This window comes from Homarus americanus, unplaced genomic scaffold (assembly GCF_018991925.1).
Source record: "Homarus americanus isolate GMGI-L3 unplaced genomic scaffold, GMGI_Hamer_2.0 scaffold30535, whole genome shotgun sequence".
NCBI classification, from domain to species: Eukaryota; Metazoa; Arthropoda; class Malacostraca; order Decapoda; family Nephropidae; genus Homarus; species Homarus americanus.
Window position 1 is genome coordinate 1,986,280 of NW_024732440.1, and position 17,593 is coordinate 2,003,872.

Below are 17,593 nucleotides of genomic sequence, written 5' to 3' on the forward strand. Positions count from 1 at the left end.
CCAACCAAACCAAACCTTAACAAACTTAAAATATTTTCCCTTTATCACAAAACAAAATAAAAACAACAGCAAAATACAATAACAGTCCCGTTGGAGGCTGTTAACAGACCCAAATACCACCATCCCTCCTGTTAACGCCGTTGTAATGTTATGGTGTGATCAGCTTGTCCCCCCCTCCTCCCTCCCCCGACTGCCACCTCTCACACATCCCAGGACTCACGAAGGAGGAAATATCAACTCAATGGTACGAGAGGAATAAGAGTGAGAATTGCTTACTTAGGGGGTGGCTGTTTACGTCTCTGTTGTCTTAAGGTTCCACAGCTCGGAAAATAACACAGCTCTTGTTCTTTCCGCTTCGCATCTCCTAGTGTGGTTACTTTTGCTGTGATAGAACCTTGTTATTGCTGTTATTAAGCTGTGATAGAGGCTTGTTACTGCTGTTGTTATGCTGTGATAGAACCTTGTTATTGCTGTTGTTAAGCTGTGATAGAGGCTTGTTACTGCTGTTGTTATGCTGTGATAGAGGCTTGTTACTGCTGTTGTTATGCTGTGATAGATTTATTAAAAAAACACGTGACGCAAGTGTTACGTGTTACTGGCATCATTTACACCGCTGCGTCACTATCCCTAATACTGTTAACCCTGTGTCGTGGCGGCTGTTAAGTGTTCTATTTAAACAAGTCTTATAACTCTGGTAAATAAACTAAAACAATAAACAATGATTCACAACTACTGATTTGGATAGACGGGACTTCCCCTCCTGTCTGGACGTCTGTCGCGCTTGAGTGATTTTCAACCCACGCAGAGTAAAACAAAATATAAACAAAAAAAAAGCCAAACAGTTTAATCACTGTGTTCTATAATTAACTCTCAGTATCTTATCAAGTGTGTTAGGCTCTACAAATAAATATGACGAAGAAAATCAATTAGCAGAACCTCATAAAAAAAATTATTACGAGCGTCGACAAGACCATGACGTAATGTTTACATGCGTGAACAATATTCCAAGGGAGTTAAATGCGCAGGGAAAATACAAAAAACGCAGGAAAAAAAGCGGGAAATAAAAAAAGCGCGCGGAAATAAGAAAAGGCCCGGGAAAAAGGAAAACAAACGGAAAATAAAATAGCGCGGGAAAATACCAAAAATTGCTGAAAAAACGGAAAAGGACCGGAAAAAATATATTTAAAAAAAAAACGGAAAAAAAGTGCTGGAAATTTAAAGACAAAGCGAGAAAAAAAAAACAGGAAAAAATATAAAACCCCAAAGAAAATTTCTAAAGGTTCACTGAAGAACAGGTTTAGTATAAGCTAATATTTATATCCGTTCTGGAGATAATAAACAACACTTATTTGAGACACCTGAGATTATACGGTACACGGTGGTGCAGTATGACACGGTACAGAAGAAGAAGAAGAAGAAGAAGCATGCATAAATAAATATAAAGTAAATAAATAAAGAAAGAAGAAAGAAAGAAGAAAGAAAGAAAGGAAAATAAAGAAGGAAGAAAAGAAAGAAAAAGAAAAAAAGATAGAAAGAAAATAAATATATAAACAAATAAAGACAGACCCATGTGACAACCGGTGGTGGAGGATTCTGGACAAAACAAGATTAAATGACAGTGAAGAGCGGCTCATACCAGTCTCTCTCTCTCTCCACTCCTATTCAATTTTCTCTTCACAGACTTACCATGGATCTTATTATTCATACGTACATACATACATACATGCATACATACATGGAGATAGATACATAGAGTCACTGGGGACGGCCTAAGTAGACACACCCTTCAGGACACCCTCCCCACACTCTTCACCCCCCCACCCCTCTTCACCCCCCACCCCATCTTCACCCCCCTCTTCACCCCCACCCCCACTCTTCACCCCCACCCACCTCTTCACCCACCCACCCCTCTTCACCCCCCACCACCTCTTCACCCTCCCACCCAACACTCTTCACCCCCCCACCCCCACCCCTCTTCACCCCCACCCCACCTCTTCACCCCCCACCCCACACTCTTCACCCACCCCACCCCACACACTCTTCACCCCCCCCCGCACATCAGCCACCTAACCTCACCTATTTTCCTGGTGATAAACAAACAAGCTGTGGGTGCAGGTCTGGAGGTGACAGAAACTACCGTCTCACTCACAAACAGCGTGTGGCCCCTTGTTGAGTGTGTGTGTGTGTGTGTGTGTGTGTGTGTGTGTGTGTGTGTGTGTGTGTGTAATTTTCAACTATTTGTTCGTGTTGTTATGTGTAGTTCTGTCTATGTTTTTAACAATAATAATAATAATAATAATAATAATAATAATAATAATAATAATAATATCATACTTACAATAATAACTAATTTAAATCCCTAGTAATGCATCTTTATTATTATTTTATTATTATATCGTATTATTATTAAACACTTTTAGGGAATCGAAAATAAAGTCAAAATGTATTACTAACTATATTGTATTATTGTTACTCTCTCTAAATATTACCAACACCTTTAATATAGGTATCAAACACTCCCCCCTCCCTCCCTCCGGTCTTAAATGGTGTGACGTCACAGCCCAGGTCATGGGGGGGGGGGAGGCGTGACGTCACACTACGACGTGACCAAGTGACCATCCCTCGTTAGTGCCACTGACGTCACTACACCAGATATCAAGTGGCACTATGGCACAGTAAAGCCTCCCTGGTTCTCTCTCTCTCACACACAGACCACTCCTCCCCTCCCTGTCACTCACACTAGACCACTCCCTCCCTCACTGTCACTCACACTAGACCACTCCCTCCCTCACTGTCACTCACACTAGACCACTCCCTCCCTCACTGTAACTCACACACTAGACCACTCACTCCCTCCCTCACTGTCACTCACACTAGACCACTCCCCCCTCACTGTCACTCACACTACACTACTCCCTCCCTCACTGTCACTCAGGAACACTCCACCGCCCTGGATGGATAGATAGATAGATAGATAGATAGATAGATAGACAGATAGATGTTCATCATTAAGCAAATTTCCAGTAGGGTCCTTTGCTTAAGCTGGAAATCTTCAAATAGATCCACTTAATCCAACCTAACCTAACCATACCTTACCCAACCTGACCTAACTACTAACAGCCCAACCTAACCTAACCATACCTTACCCAACCTGACCTAACCTAACATTACCTTACCCAACCTGACCTAACCTAACATTACCTTACCCAACTTGACCTAACCTGACCTGACCTGACCTAACCTGACCCAACCTAACCTTACTACCACCAGGTAGCTTAAGGGTTTTTAATCATCAGGTGAAATAAACTAGGGTACCTAATCTTCAGGTGATCTCCCAGGTATGTGAGAAAGGGTTGAGTCATAACACCATATAACATGACAGGTGTGTAGCGTGGCATGGCCCTCACACCTGTCACTTGGGAAATTGCCCCGAGATGCCAATACCTCCTGAGATAATAGTGCCAAGGTCCCAATTCACTAAGTCACGCTGGCACCTGTGGCAATCTGTTACACAAACACCAATCACTACACTGTTAATGGCTCCTGACTGGCCAATCACAACCGAGGGAATATTTTTTTTTAGAGTTGGGTTAGGTTACGTTATAGTGAGGTGAAGTGAGGTTAGGTTAGGTTAGGTTATAGTGAGGTGAAGTGAGGTTAGGTTAGGTTAGAGTAAGAGTTGTTAATCTTTAGGTGAAATAAACTGTGGTGTTTAATGTTCAAGTGATTCCTCTAGAGACTCGTAAGTAGATTTACATGGTATGAATATCAAAGGGAAGATGTGGCTGTTGTGAGTCAGATGTGGCTGTGTGTCAGGTGTGGCTGTGTGTCTCTTCTTGACAGGTTTGTGGTGTCAAGCTGCGTGGGGTAAATGACACAGCAACACATGAGGCTGACACAAACACAACACATTAGGATAAAGTTATGTCTCTATGTTATAAGAGAGAGAGAGAGAGAGAGAGAGAGAGAGAGAGAGAGAGAGAGAGAATGAAGACGGACATTTCCTGGCCGCATAAATTCACCCCCCAAATTTTTGTTTTTTCCCTCACTTCCGCCATCATGACACACACACACACACACACACACACACACACACACACACACACACGCACAGGAGTCAGCCCGACCTTTGACCACTACGCTGGTGAATAATGAATGAGAGAATGGTAGAGTTGAGGCAGCAGTAACTGAGGGTATGGACAAGCACCCTTGGCTGACCTGGCCCGACCTTGTTTGTTACCGAGGGTCACCTTAAGTCATCACTAGCTGTCCTGGGTCTTGCAAGAATCGTATGAGAATTTCTCCCACGTAGCTAGAGAGATGCGAGAGAAGACAAACCGTTCTCACATAAGTCGTGAAAATAATGGCAAGATTACATCGGGACTCTACACCGTGACGGGAGACATTCCTTCACTTAACACTTACAGTAAAAACAAAAAGAATCACAGAAAACTTGGAGAATGTTTATCTGGCTTCAGCATAGATTTTGCAAGTTAATTATGTCGCCTAATTGTTGCTAAGAGAACGAATAAGTTAAGGTGTAGACTTGGAGAAATTTTAATGTCATTTTGGGAGTAAGTTTATTGCTCCAGCTTAAAGTGAGGCAACAACATAAGTCCTCCCATCGCTAGTTATGAGGAGAGTTAATGGACGAACCTTTGAAAATTGTGAGGCTCAGCAGGGGTGCCGGCGGGTCCTCTTGGCGCGGTTTAGGTAATTTCATGGTTGTTGGCGCGATTTATTAGCCAAGGGTCATTACCATAGCTAGCGTGAAGACGTCGTGACGATCACTGTTGATTTAACGAGACGGACGAGAGCAGCAGCACCGCACGAGGCCGCCATCACATGATTCACGCAAAAAATATTTTCACGAGCTGTCATGGATAGACAAATTTACTGCCTCCCGCCTCTGACACAGCGTGACACTCATGAGGCGACTCTGTGTCATGACAACTACCACACTCTTCTCCACCATATTAACACACCAACAAGCGAATCCCACAAAACCTTTCACCAACACTATTTTCAATGACTCATACATGAAATTTTCCTCCTAACTAAACAACTCACGTGAAATTTTCCTCCTAACTAAACAACTCACGTGAAATTTTCCTCTTAACTGGAGAATAAAAAAAAAAATTCACCTACCTGGCAACACGGACCTCACTAAAGGCAATCACGCACCTGAAGAATGAGACAGAGCCGAGAATAGGTCAAGTATCAGGTATAATATCAGGGAAGAGGGACGACCAGAATGAGTTAAGGTAATTGCCCAGGTGCCATGTGACGTATGAAACCAGTGGACGGAACACACTCACCCGTCACCCTCCCTCTTGACTAGAACATCAAAGGAGAGTTGAGGAAAACAAAAACAAGGTGAAGGTATGTACAGGTATCACAGACTATCGCAGCATACCGGAGACTATCGCAGCATACCAGAGACTATCGCAGCATACCAGAGACTATCGCAGCATACCAGAGACTATCGCAGCATACCAGAGACTATTACAGCATACCAGAGACTATCACAGCATATCAGAGACTATCACAGCATATCAGAGACTACCACACCATAACACAGACTACCACATCATAACACAGACTACCACACCATACCACAGACTACCACACAATACCACAGACTACCACACCATACCACAGACTACCACACCATACCACAGACTACCACACCATACCACAGACTACCACACCATACCACAGACTACCACACCATACCACAGACTACCACACCATACCACAGACTACCACACCATACCACAGACTACCACACCATACCACAGACTACCACACCATACCACAGACTACCACACCACTACAGTTCCACTACGCTGTTTGTGATCGGATCAGACACAATGGGTTAAATATTTTGAACAGCAGATGACACGACTCAACCTAACCTAACCTAATCTAACTTAACCTAACCTAACTTGACCTAAATTTAACCAAATATATGAGCAAAATTACCCTCACGTAACCAAAACTAATCTAACTTTAATTTAACCTAAGATGAGCAAATTTAACCTAACTTAACCAAACCCAACTTGACCTTAATCACAAAATAACCCAACCCAACCCAACCTAACCTAACTTAACCCAACCCAACCCAACCTAACCTAACCTAACCCAACCCAACCCAACACAACACAACACAACACAACACAACCGAACCGAACCCAACCTAACCTAACTTAACCCAACCCAACCTAACCCAACCTAACCTAACCTAACCTAACCCAACCTAACCTAACATTAACTTAACCAGAAGAGAAAATTAACATATCCAGTTTGTTAACTTAGGCTGTCACAGATGATTTAACTCGTAGTCACTGGCTCCATCGTAAACCTCATCCAGGTAATGGTGTGGTATTAGTTTGGTAAGCGGCAGGTATGGACAGGTATGTAGTAGTATTGGACAGGTGTGTAGTGGTATTGGACAGGTATGTAGTAGTAGTATTGGACAGGTATGTAGTGATATTGGATATGTGACTCTCTCTAAACCTATCCTGACTCAACCCACCGCCACACCACCACCACACAAACACTACCACTACCACCAGAGCACCACTATTCCACCACACCACCACCACACAAACACTACCACTACCACCAGAGCACCACTATTCCGCCACACCACCACCACACCACCTCCAGTTAGCTCACTCCAGGTAGGGCATTACCGAGCCGTCAGTACACACACAACACACCTCAAAACTGCCTCCATATACGGCCCTCTCTCCCTCCCTCCATCCCTCCCTACCTTCTCCTCCCTCCTTCCTTACCTTCCTCCTCCCCACCTTCTCTCCTTCCTCTTACCTTCTCCTCCCTCCATCCATCCCTCCCTACATACCTCTCTCCTCCTTCCCACCTCTCTCCCTCCCTCCTTCCTTACCTTCTCTCCTCCCTCCTTTCTCTCCTCCCTCCATCCATCCTCCCTCCCCAGACCTACCTCCTTTCTCCCTCCTTCCCACCTTCCTTACCTTTCCTCCCTTTACCTTACCTTCTCTCCTCCTCTCACCTTACCTCTCTCCCTTTACCCTCTCTCCTCCTTCCACCTCCTCTCCCTCTCTTCCCTCCTCCTTCCTACCTTCTCTCCTCCCTCCCTTACCTTCTCTCCTTTCTCCTCCTGCCTTACCTTGTTCTGTTTCCACCTGCCCACCCACCCACTCAGTCAGTCTTCCATTACTGACCTACCTCCCCTCCACCCACTCCCATCTACCTGCACTCCAGCCCACCCACTCTCTCCTTTCCCACCCACTGTTGCTAACCTGGGTTCACCTGACCACCCACACACGCAACAACAGGTGAGAGTTGTGATATACCACGAGCCGCCGTAGTTACCGACGGGTTATATCCACCTCACCTGCGGGGGACAACCGAACCGGAGAGATTTATATGTAAGACTTTTCTCATTATACCATCATGTGTGTGTGTGTGTGTGTGTGTGTGTGTGTGTGTGTGTGTGTGTACAAGGTATTGCGTCGTAATTATATATACAAGATACCTGTTTAGTGTTTATAGATGGCTGTCGTTCCGAGTTTGTTTACTTTACCTGTATATTTACCTCTACGTGTATATATACCTGTACCTGTATAACCTGGTATATCTGTAACTGTATAACTGTACTTGTATCTACACCTGTAACTGTATTTACTAATTTGTATCGATAACTACACCTGTACTTATAAGTCTCATAAATTAACAAAATAATTCCTACTAAATGAATATGTCAATAAATGACAAGATGAGCAATACATTAGGTTAGATTCGGTTAAGTTAGGACCTTATAAATCAATACATCTGGCCAGGTGTGTACAAGGTGAACATCTCGATTGCTTAATTAATTAATAACTATCAACTCTCTGTGTATGGCAAGTTCTGGTGGATATGTAATTTTTATTATTATTATTATCATCAAATGTCACTATCATTGTGCTATCACCATCATTAAGCTGTCCTTATCACTGTATTAGCATTACATCTTCACTATCACTGAGTTAACATCACTGCATCACTATCAGCAAGTTATCATCACTATCACTGTGCTATCATCATCACACCATCCCCAAAATTCACAACTGAGCAATGGATCTTTCGCGTGTGTGACCACTGGGTAGAGGAAGTCGCCAATTTATTGCCTCTTGACGAAACGGTTTCAACGATTTTTATCAACGGAACATGCTGGACGATGAATGAACGACTGATGCCTGTCTACATTTGGCTGCTGCTCCAAGTTCAGGTTTTCGAGTTGTGTTTATCGATCTAAAAATCATCTTCACCAGAATCTTTATTAGACGAAAATTTAGCGTGTGGTGACGATGGTGTCTGGTGATGAGTGTGGTAGTGGTCGTGATGGTGTGTGGTGGTGGTGATGATGATGATGGAAATTGGTTGTGTTGATGATGTGTGGTGATATGTGATGGTGTGTATGGTGGTGGTGGTAGTAGTAATGGTGTATGAAGGAAGTATTGGTGTGTGTGTAGTGGTGGGAGGAAGAGGGGTGCTAGGGAGGGGATGAGGGAGGGAGTGGGGTGAGAGGGAGGGAGAGGGAGGGAGGGGGTGAGAGGGAGGTAGGTAGTCGTCCAAGGCGGCCTCAGACTCGCACAAACACAACGCAAGAACTAGACTATCACAATTGGCCTGACACAATAATCGGGACGACTCACCTTATTAAGACATGCCGCCGTCCCCCCTCCCCTCCCTCAAGCCCGCCCCTCCACCACCACTACTACCACACCCACTGCATACCCTCCATACCACCACTGCTACCACACCCGCAGCCACACCCCACCAACCACATCCTGTTTGTCTCTGTTCATCTTACTGCAAATTCATCGTCTCAAGAACCTATGGACCATGTATTCTGCTTCTTCTTCCAGTTGAACCAGGTGTGTGTGTGTGTGTGTGTGTGACTGTGTGTGTGACTGTGTGTGTGTGTGTGTGTGTGTGTGTGTGTGTGTGTGTGACTGTGTGTGTGTGTGTGCGTGTGTGTGTGTGTGTGTGTGTGTGACTGTGTGTGACTGTGTGTGTGTGACTGTGTGTGTGTGTGTGTGTGTGTGTGTGACTGTGACTGTGTGTGTGTGTGTGACTGTGACTGTGTGTGTGTGTGTGTGTGTGTGTGTGACTGTGTGCTGTGTGTGTGTGTGTGTGTGACTGTGTGTGTGTGACTGTGACTGTGTGTGTGTGTCTGTGTGTGTGTTTGTGTGTGTGTCTCGCCCCAAGCCTAGAGGTTATATGAGGTTATCATTTTAGTAACTCTAACAAGAAGGAATAAATTAGCCGTCAATCACCCTTGTAAAACCTCGACACCTGTTTTTTTTTTCTTCTTTTCGGATCTTTTGTTAAACTCAATTGGATTCTTGGAGTTGGTTATAGTACAGGATTAAAATAAAATAACCTTAGCATTTATTGAGGAGTAGTGGGAGAGTTGTTTTGGTTATATCACTATTTACAACACCTATTTGTTTACCTAGATAGTTAAGGATAAGGACTGCCTCGCCTAATGTCGCCTCGGGATTACCATAGCCTCCATATAGAGCTTACTTACAATTCTCCGCTTCTCTGCCTCGTGGACGCCCAGCCAGTCAACAGATGTAGGTGTGGTCCTTTCCCATAGTGACATCTGTGTGTGCCATCTTCGGGCCATAAGGTACATTTTGCTTCACTTTCAGGAGGGTTGGGGGGGGGGGGCAAATTGAGGCCGATTTGCGGGTAACAAGTGTGTTATGAACGGTGGAGCACAGGGTCCCACGCCCTCTCTGTGGGTGGGCGTGAGGCAGTATAGGCGGGTTTTTGTTATAAGTACTTTGACTGCCACTATGGAATTTAGCTATATCTGCCTACACCTGATAGTAGGATGTGTGCTTCAGGAGGGTGGATTAGGATGGATAGGATGGTAGGATATGCTTCAGATGGATGTGTTAGGATGTGCTTCAGGAGGCTGTGTTAGGATGGATAGGAGGGTAGGATGTGCTTCAGGAGGCTGTGTTAGGATGGATAGGAGGGTAGGATGTGCTTCAGGAGGCTGTGTTAGGATGGACAGGATGGTGAACATATTCAAGCAGCGTCTCAAGAATTCCTCGCTGGCCGGGAGACGCCAGCCTGGCTGACGAGGTACAGTAAGTAAACTGTTGTCAACATTGTGGAGACGCTGTACACCATGTCCACGTGTCCACCCCACCACCATGTCCACATAATCAGCCTGCCACCATGTCTACGTGTCCAGCCTACCACCATGACCACATGTCCAGCCTGCCACTATGTCCACATGTCCGGCCTGCCACCATGTCCACATGTCCAGCCTGCCACCATGTCCACATGTCCAGGCTGCTACCCTTGTGTGTCCACATCTCGTCCCCGACACTGTACCACCTGAAGGTGAGAGTGTACCGCGCGCTGAGTCAATGATCGCTGCCATCGTGACCTTCAACCTGTGCCTCATCTTGACTCAATAAATACAGCGTCCTGGTACAACCTTCAACAACCTCGACAAGAAGTGAGACACGACACGAGAGCTGAACACGTCTGGGAGATCGAACGGTGATGTTTTCTTCTCTGGGTTTTGTGTTCAAGAGTTACTGGTGACCTCGCCTTTGACCTTTGACACACTTCTCGTTTAAGATATTCGGCATCGTGGGTTGACTCTCCGGAAATTGAGCTAAGAGTTTGAAGTCAATATTTCCAAGTGTTCGGTGGTTAGGTTAGGTTAGGTGGCTACACATGCAATGGGCCAGAGATAGTCAAACACACGTACGTACACACCCACCACCCATACACCCACACCCTCACAACCCACCACCCATACACCCACACACTCACCACCCACACACCCACCACCCACACACTCACCACCCATACACCCACCACTCATACACCCACACGCCCACAACTCCTTGGGGTCGCTGTAGGAGTCTTGACCAATAGTGTTGTATAAATCTCACTTCATGAACAATCACCTGTGCCACGTTTGCCCGACAACGGCTGCTGGCGCCAGAAAGCCGGCGGCCGACTCTACCCCTTCACCTGTGTGTCACAACAACCAATCAAAGGAGGCCCAGGCAGTGACGTAACCATGCAGTGCCAGGCTTGGGTGTCTTGCTTCCACTGTTTGAAATATAAAGTAAGTGTGTGTGTGTGTGTGTGTGTGTGTGTGTGTGTGTAACTCCGTCTCAGCCCACCCACCAACACCTCTCTCCTCACCCTTGGCATTTAAGACACAAACAAAAGAGAAAATCCCCTCCCCCCCCACATACAGAAACTCGTACATATGTTTAACAATTTTTGGTGTATCGCTCAGTGTAATCTGTTCCACAATGTGTTGACGGGGCCAGTTTTTGTTCCTCGATGTATTTGCATGAGCAGCCGACTGTAAACACCGTGTGGTCTGTCATTCCCCGGGCGAGCTAACACATACCACTTAAACCTCTTCATCCTTCTCCTACCACTACTACTATTACCACCTCTATCACCACCATCACTACCACCACCACCACCACCACTACCACTACCATCACTAGCACCACCACCACCACCATCACTACCACCACCACTACCATCACCCCTAGCACCACACCACCACCACCATCTAGCACCACCACTGCCACTACCATCACTAGCACCACCACCACCACCACCACCACCACCACCACCACCACCATCATCACCACCACCACCACCTACCACCACTACCACCACCACCACCACCACCACCACCATCACTACCACCACCACCATCACTAGCACCACCACCACCACCACCACCACTAGCACCACCACCACCACCACCACCATCACTACCCACCACCACCCCATCACTAACACCACCACCACCACCACCACCACTGCTTTCACCACCACCACCACCACCACCACCATCTGCATGACCACCACCATATCACTAGCACCACCACCACCACCACCACCACCACATATCACACCTTGTTTTGAGTCGACATCATCCACAAAAAAAAAATCCATCTTCATCCATATCATCATAGTTCATCCAGGTTATCACATCACAACCTAAATAATTATGTAGAAAATATAAAGCGAAAGATTATGAGAAAATTTCCCTTCATGGTGGAAAATATATGGTCGAAAATCTTGTATTGTTGGTAGCGGGTGATAAACCTTAAAGTCACTGCACAATAAAGGTGGAAGATTATGATCAAGAGCGGCGACCGGGTTGTTGATGGCAGCTACCGGTACAGCGACCAAGTAGCTCCCGGTAAGCACGTCATAAAATAATAATTGGAACTTCACGCACTAACGCTGCCAAGTTGAGCTGAAGTTACTGGCAGTCGTATAAATAAGTCGGCCGTTGATGTTTCTATTGAGTCACCACTAAGTCACCTATTGAGTCATCACTAAGTCACCTATTGAGTCACCACTAAGTCACCTATTGAGTCATCACTAAGTCACCTATTGAGTCATCACTAAGTCACCTATTGAGTCATCACTAAGTCACCTATTGAGTCATCACTAAGTCACCTATTGAGTCATCACTAAGTCACCTATTGAGTCATCACTAAGTCACCTATTGAGCCATCACTAAGTCACCTATTGAGTCAGCACTCACTCTAGGTGACCACTGTGTCCTATTGAGTCACCACCACTGGGTCACCACTAAGTCACCACTACTGGGTCACCACAGTTCAGTAGGTGGGAGGTGAGGGGGGCGAGGGGGTGAGGAGGTGAGGAGGGGCCCACCATTGGCATTCAACACATCGCCGCCGCCGACAACCCTCCCGACGTCGCCAGCCACCCAGGCACTGCCCGAGGCCACGATAGGCTCAGGAGAGTCTGTCCTGTGGGGGCACTCGAGTCTTCTAGGTCTCCCAGATTTAGGGACAATTCCTGAGTTACTGTGTGTGTGTGTGTGTGTGTGTGTGTGTGTGTGTTTGTGTGTGTGTGTGTGTTTGGAGGATTTGAAGATATATTTACAGGTAATGAAAGGAGGGACAGCGGACCTCCAAATATTTCCTCGGGCTTTGTATAAAATTTTTGGGAGGGAGGTCAGTATGTCCTTAGATCCACGGACCATCAAGGAGAACCGAGGATTTATTATTTTTTTTAAAGTTACGAGATTTCTGTGAGTCCTCCCCCCTTCCAGGAGCTGGGGGAACGATTGTAGCTTTGAGTGAGTCAGACCTGTTGGTGGAGGTGGAGGCAGAGGCTGGAGTGGTGGAGGTGTGAAAGTGGTGGTGGAGACAGAGTGGTGGAGAGTGTGGTGGTGGAGACTGGAGTGGTGGAGAGTGTGATGGATGGAGGCTGGAATGGTGGAGGGTGAGGTGGTGGAGGGTATGGTGTGAGTGGTGGTTGCAGATTCTTGTAGTTATATATTAGTTGTAGTATTACTAGTTGTTATTGTACGAGTATTTGTAGTCGTAGCAATTGTGTTAGTAGTTGTAGTAGTGATTGTATTATTATTATTATTAAAAATTTTTGGTTGTTGTAGTAATATTATTATTATTAGTTGTTTGTTGTAGAAGTAGTAGTAGTAGTAGTAGTAGACCTCCCAGCCACCCTCTTCCTCGCTGACAACCTTACACCATCCACCAGTACAGGTAAACACAAGATGCCTTAATTATAATAATCGCTGCGCCATTTATGCATGAGTCTCCTCCCGTTCTTCAGGTGGTTCCGGGTGGTGGAGTTGGCAACCTGTCTGATGTTACTCTTGGTGTTGCGCTTCCACCACTCCAGGTCGCCGCACACAACTCTAAACCAAACCTAACCTAACCTAACCTAACCTAACCTAACCAAACCTAACCTAACCTGTATTTATGGCGACAATATAGTTTGGCAGGTGAGGGCGTATGAGGATGTACCTTTTACGCCTCTACCTGAGTGTTATTGGTGCTGTGGGAGGTGAAGTGAGGTAGAGGAGTCCCAAGGGTGCAGGTAAACGACTCACACACACACACACACACGTTCTGATACCTTAAGTGGTCCCTGTGCTTTACTGTAAGTTGTTCCTCTTCACGCATCAGTGATTCTCTCTCCCCCCCTCTCTCTCTCTCTCTCTCTCTCTCTCTCTCTCTCTCTCTCTCCAATCAAATTAATGTTCGTCTGACTCCTTCCTTTCCTACCCGCTGTCTTGCTTGTCGATCTCCCTCCACTCCTCCCTGCGAGCCCACACCTCCTCCCTTCTTGTCTACAATCGTTCTCTGTGCTTGCTTGTTGGGACCTGAAGTTCACGCTGGGTGTAGTATGAAGGTATATGAGTGGCGCCTGCAAGCAACATAGGCAGGCAGGCAGGCAGGCAAGCAAGTAGACAGGCAGCTTGAGCCGCCTGTGACTGCTTGTTGGTGTCAGGTGGTGTTAAGCACTCGGCCGCTGGTTCTCACGCTCCTTGAGATGCAAGCAGCGTATCTCTAGTGAGGAGGGAGGGAGGGAGGGAGGAGGAAGGGAAGGAAGGAGGAGGAAGGGAGGAGAGGAGGAGAGGAGGCAGGATCACAGACAAGGAATGGGAAGAGAGTCCTGGAAGTGTGCCAGAGAAAGGGAGAAAGAGGATAGGGGGGGTGGAGGACCTTAGAGAGAAAGTGGGAAAGGCGAAGAAAGAGAGGATGGAGAGGGACTACAGAGAGAGGAACAGGAGGGGAAGGATTGGAAAGGGGAGGAAGAGCGGCGGGAAAGGGAGGAAGGGGGCATACAGCAGGGGGTAGGTCATACAAGTGGTGGAAATTCCCGGTAAAGTTAAGATGATGGTAAACAAAAGACCACACACACACACACACACACACACACACACACACACACACACACGCGCGCATTAACCTCGACTCAGGTGATAAAGAAGACATTTACACCTGCCGCATTAGCCTCAGGTAGAGCTGTGTAATGTGTAGGTCCTCCTCCACACCTGTAGACTCCTCCTCCACACCTGTAGACTCCTCCTCCTCCCTCTCATCCTCTTCTCACTCACCTCAAATCCTCTCTCTCTCTCTCTCTCATCCTTTCTCCCTCACCCATTCTCTCCTCCTCCCCCACCTTCGCCCCAGAGTGCCCTAAGCTGCGACACACTTGGTTCAGATCGTCCTCTAGTGAGTCATAAGTCCTTCAGCAAGATTCTTTTAAGATTTTCTCCAGATTCTGAAAAATTCCTTAGTTATTATGTTTTTTATCTCACTCACTCACTCACTCACTCTTTCTGACGATAATAATATATAATAATCACTACTACTACAACTATTTACTACCGCTATTACTACTACTACTACCACCACCACCACCACCACCCTTACTACTAACAACCACAACAGCAACCACAATCACTTTCATATTATCGAAGTTAATAGATCAGCCTCTTAACTACCCCCCCTCCCCTAGAGCGACATACCCATTAATGGCCACTGTATCTGTTAAGGATTCACCTCCTCCCAGTGACGAATTTATAAAATATAACATTTTAATTACCACATGTTCATGGGTCATCTAGGCTGATCCCATCAGGCCCTAATCAGGTCATTAAATTGGGGCCAGTGAGTAATAGAGTTAAAAATTAGGGCCTTTAAAATAGACACAATCCTAATTTAACTAGGGCCCATCTGACCTGGTACTGTTGTATTACTTTTCAAAGGATCACAGACTGAACTCGGCAGCTTTTATTATTATTATTATTGTATTATTATTATTATTATTATTGTTAAAATAGTCCAAATAAATACTGTATAGCGATGGAAGATTACGGTAATTCTTCTCCCTCACACACACACACACACACACACACACACACACACACACACACACACACACACACACACACACACACACACACACACACACACACACACCAAGAAAAATGGAAACTTTCATCGGATTTTCGTCTTTGTATGTATTTCAATTTCTAGAGGTCATACTATAACGGTGACTGAGGAAGTGGTTTTCAATAGTGGGTGTGTGAGGGCTGACGTGTGCTGGCTATACAGTATCGAACACTCCCAGTAATAACTAAGGTACAACAGCTCTAGCCTGATGTAATTATAAGCAAGACCTTTTATGGGGAAGGCAGGTATGACCCCACTCTCTCTCTCTCTCTCTCTCTCTCTCTCTGTCTGTGAGGAGAGCTGATAATATAATGCCATTCCACTTGGACGATAAGTTAGGTAAGGTCCACTGTAGTTCCCTCCATTCTTTCTTAGGTTCATAAGTGGAATTTATCAACATAAGAACCTAAACAAACACCAGAGGAACCTAACAAACACCAAACCAACAAACACCAAACAAAAAAAAAACAAACACCGAGAACCTAAACAACAAACACAAAAGACCAAACACCAGAGGAACCTCAACACAAGGAACCTAAACAAACACCAGAGGACCCTAAACAAACACCGAGGAACCTAAACAACAAACACAACAAGGGACCCTAAACAAAACCGGACCTAAACAAACACCAGAGAACCTAAACAAACACCAGGACCTAATCCAACAAACACAACAAGGAACCTAAACAAACACCAGAGAACCGTAAACAAACACCAGAGGAACCTAAACAACAAACACAACAGAGGACCCTAAACAAACACCAGAGGAACCTAATCAACAAACACAACAGAGGAACCTAAACAAACACCAGAGAACGTAAACAAACACCAGAGGAACCTAAACAACAAACACAACAGAGGACCCTAAACAAACACCAGATGAACCTAAACAAACACCAGAGGACCCTAAACAAACACCAGAGGAACCTAAACAAACACCCGAGGAACCTAAACAACAAACACAACAGAGAACCGTAAACAAACACAGAGGACCTAAACAAACACCAGGGACCCTAAACAAACACCAGAGGACCGTAAACAAACACAGGAACCTAATCAACAAACACAACAGAGAACCGTAAACAAACACCAGAAACCTAAACAAACACCAGAGGACCTAAACAAACCCAGGGACCCTAAACAAACACCAGAGGAACCTAAACAAACACCAGAGAACCGTAAACAAACACCCGATGAACCTAAACAAACACCAGAGAACCGTAAACAAACACCCGAGGAAGCTAATCAACAAACACAACAGAGGAACTAAACAAACACCAGAAGACCGTAAACAAACACCGAGGAAGCTAATCAACAAACACAACAGAGGAACTAAACAAACACCAGAGAACGTAAACAAACACCCGAGGAACCTAAACAAACACCAGAGAACCGTAAACAAACACCAGAGGACCCTAAACAAACACCCGAGGAACCTAATCAACAAACACAACAGAGAATAATAAACCAGCCTGAAGACCCTAAACAGCAAACACAGAAGGACCTAAACAAACACCAGAGACCCTAAACAAACACCCAGGACCCTAAACAACCAAACACCAGAGGACCCTAAACAAACACCAGAGGACCCTAAACAAGCACCAGAGGAACCTAAACAGAAAACACAGAGGAACCTAAGCAACACCAGAGAGACAAGCAAGCAAACACCAGAAGGGACCTAAACAAACACAGAAAGACCATAAACAAACACCAGAGAACCTAAACAAACACCCAGAGAACCATCAGCAAACACCAGAGGAACCTAAACAAACACCAGAGGACCCTAAACAAACTGAGAGGAACCTAAA